Source organism: Capsicum annuum, chromosome 1 (assembly GCF_002878395.1).
Source record: "Capsicum annuum cultivar UCD-10X-F1 chromosome 1, UCD10Xv1.1, whole genome shotgun sequence".
Lineage (NCBI taxonomy): Eukaryota > Viridiplantae > Streptophyta > Magnoliopsida > Solanales > Solanaceae > Capsicum > Capsicum annuum.
The window spans coordinates 161,929,732-161,933,464 of NC_061111.1; positions in this window are offsets into that span (position 1 = coordinate 161,929,732).

The following is a 3,733-nucleotide window of genomic DNA, read 5'->3' on the forward strand; positions in this document are numbered from 1 at the left end:
ACATTTTTGTTAGTACTAATTACTTCAATTGTAAATGTAAAATGTAATATATTTAATACTAGTCTCCGAATCTCTTTCGTTGTAACTGAATTTTGTATTTTCTTTGTTAACCACCAACGTACCTGTGTATTATCTGTTCGTACAATAAATTTGTTATGTATAATATATGGCTCAAATGCTAATAAACATTTATATAATTAACATAATTCTTTTCTATTTTATTTCTGTTTTATTAAATATTCCTGAATAATATCTACAATTATTGTTGTTGTTGTTGTTGTTGCTGTCGTTGTTGTTGTTGTTGTTGCTGCTGCTGCCGTTGTTATTGTTGTTGTTGCTGTTTTTGTTGCTGTTGCTATTGTTGTTGCTATTGCTGTTGTTGTTGTTATTGTTGTTGTTGATGTTGTTGTTATTGCTGCTGTTGTTGTTGTTGTTGTTGTTGTTGTTGTTGTTACTGCTGCTGCTGCTATTGTTGATGTTATTGTTGTTGTTGTTGCTGCTGCTGTTGCTGTTATTGTTGTTGTTGTTGTTGTTATTGTTGTTGTTGTTGTTGTTGTTGTTGTTGTTGTTGCTGCTGCTGTTGTTGAAGTTGTTGTTATTATTATTATTTAGCTTAATATTTTTTATTTTATTTAATTAAATATATTTTTAATAATATTTGAAAGGGATAAGTTTATGAATAGTAATAGTTAATTTAGAACTCTTCAATGTTACGTCCCTAATTTCAAGCTCATGGTAATCTTGAAAACATTATTAATATTTTTAAATGCAAATCTCAAATATTGTAATTCAAAACTTTTATTACAATATTGTTATTTATTATTTTAAAGTTATCAAGCTTCATCTGATTATTATATTATTACAGTTGTTGCTTTATTATTGTTATTGAAAAATTGTTATTATTATTATTATTTTTATTATTATTATTAGTAGTAGTAATGTTGCTACTACTACTATTATTGTTTATTATTATTATTATTGTTGTTGTTGTTGTTGTTGTTGTTATTATAGCTCATAATATTACTATATTTTTAAAAATTATAAATAGTGCTACTACGTGTACTACTATTATTATTGTTGTTGTTGTTGTTGTTGTCGTCATCGTCGTTGTCATTGTTGTTGTTGTTGTTGTTGTTATTTTATTTTTATTTAATATTTGAATATATTTTAAATTATATTTGAAAGGGATAAGCTTATGTTCCTAATTTCAAGCTAATGATAATTTAAAAAAAAATTAATATTTTTAAATATAATATCTTATATTTTAATTCATAATTTTTATTACAATGTTTATAACCTTGTCCTAAAAACTGTCACGTGGCTTTCTATTATGCTGCCACATGCCATTTTGTCTTGTTTTAGTTTTGCTTTTTTATATATATAGATAATAATATTAACCAAAAAATAGTAGTCTATATATATATATATATATATATATATAAGCAAAACTAAAAGCAAGACAAGAAGTTACGTGGCAAGATATTAGAAAGCCACGTGACAATTTTTAGGACATAAATTAATGTTGTAATAATAATGTATTAAAATTTTTAAAATATTTGAATTTGAAAATATATTATTCTTTATTTGAAAAAAAGATTTCATTAGCTTAAAAATAGAAATTCATGGTTAAAGAGTTTTGAATGAACTTTTACTCTATCATGTTTATTCTTTAAAAATTCAAATAAATATTATAAAACTATCTAAATATAATTTATGTAAATAGTAATCTATGACATTTAAAGTCTAGAAGAATTGGGGTTATACTACCTAATTATAACAAGATTAGGTTTTGAACCACCTAAATATAGCCTATCAAATGGATAAAGAAAAAGATTTAAAACTATTACCGGAACTAAAGCAAGAGCTTAACCTCCGAAAGGAACGTTATTCCTAGAACTCATTTTCAGGAGTCTGCAAAAAATCATTATTCTTTCAAAAGAAAATAATATTTGGACTAGAACAGAAAATCTGGCATCCAGAGTATAAATTAGAACATAATCTGTTTAAATGAGTAATAAAGAAATTTTGGAAAAACTAAATGATCTTTTAGATATGCAAAGACATATAGTCCTTAAGATAAATCTAATAGAAGAAGAAATCAAAATCCTTAAAGATAGCTCACCAGCTAAAATAAACAGTTTTATTGAAAAAGCTGATACTTTTAATAAAGAAATGGAAAAAAGAATTAGGGATGAAATCTTCATTCCAAGAATTTCCAACAAAGGAATCTATCAGAAAAGAAGTCTTGATGAAAAAATTATATCTAATTTTCTCGAAAAAAGACAAAAAGAAGCATTACAAAACCTGGAAGAAACTTTAGAAATTTCTAAAAACAAAGATATAGACGAAGCTTCTACCTCTAAAACCAAAGTAGAAGATCTTACAGAAATAAAAGAAAATGAATGAACTAGACGAACTAGTCTATGCTTTGAAAGAGCTTGATCTTAATAATCAAAACTACCGTGTTCATACCAACCAAGGGGATATAGGAGGACCCCAAGGAAACTTTAGAAACCTTAAAGAAGAAGGAAGCTCGTTTAATGAGCCAATACCAAAGAGTAATTTCTTACCTAAATCTAAAAAATGAAAAGACTATAATAGTCAATACCATATAAATTCTATAAATTCATGCCAAATAGAATCCCAGTAGAAGACGTTGGATCTACCCAGTTTTTGGATTTAGACTGTAAAAGAGAACCAGGAGAATTTCTGGAATTATGGGCCAAAAATCTAGAACTATTCTTCATCTTAGAAAAAGGAACCAATTACAGCAGTGACGAAAAGTACTTGATAGCCATAAACACCTTTACTGGAAAGGTAGACAATTGGTTTAAAGGAATATCAGAAGAAATTGAAAAAATATTCAGATTAGAAGTTGTAGAACAATTCAACAAATCAACTCGAGAAGGAATAAATCACATAGAGAAATATGTAGGAGCTGAATTCCTAGGAAGCCAAGGAGATATTTCTAAAGGAAAAGAAAAGCAAAGGCTGCTAGCCGCAGAATGGCTAGAAAAACTTTAAATTTGTTTAATAAAGTATATTCAAGAATACACTTGCGAGTTTGAAACATATTACTACAATCTATTTGATAGTAGGGCAAATATGGCTCCATACATGAAAAAATACTATCAAAAGCTACCAGGATATTATGCTAGCTATTTCATATAGGAATATGCTAAAGAAGATCAAGCGTATGTGATAGTGAAATTTTAACATGCATAAATATTGTATTGTTTTCAATTTAATACTAATAATTTTCTTCTTTTTTGGCAGGAAATAATTAAATTAATTAAAAGACGATACATGATGAAAGAATCTTGATATTGGGGCTTTACAAGAAAATTTGTAGAACCTTCAAGGAAAATAAATAAATAAATAAAATAAAGAAAAAATACAAATCTACGTACTGTGGAGGGAGCTCTAGTTTCATTGATCAAAAATGAAAACAATGTATTACATATGCCACATGGAAATTACTTACATCACATCAACAAGTGGAGGAGACATGTTTTTTCAAGAAATTCTTTCTGCACACATGAAGAAGGGGGGAGCTACGTAGACTGATACATAATAAAGTAAAACTATAAAGAGATCTCCTTTAAGTTACAAAAAGGGAGAGAAGGAGGAAAGCAAAAGAACACTTAATATTTTTAAGCTCTTCTTCACTCTTTATTCTAGTTTCTTTATGTTGAAAATAATTGTATCTCCTGCTTTTAATTAAATAGTGGAA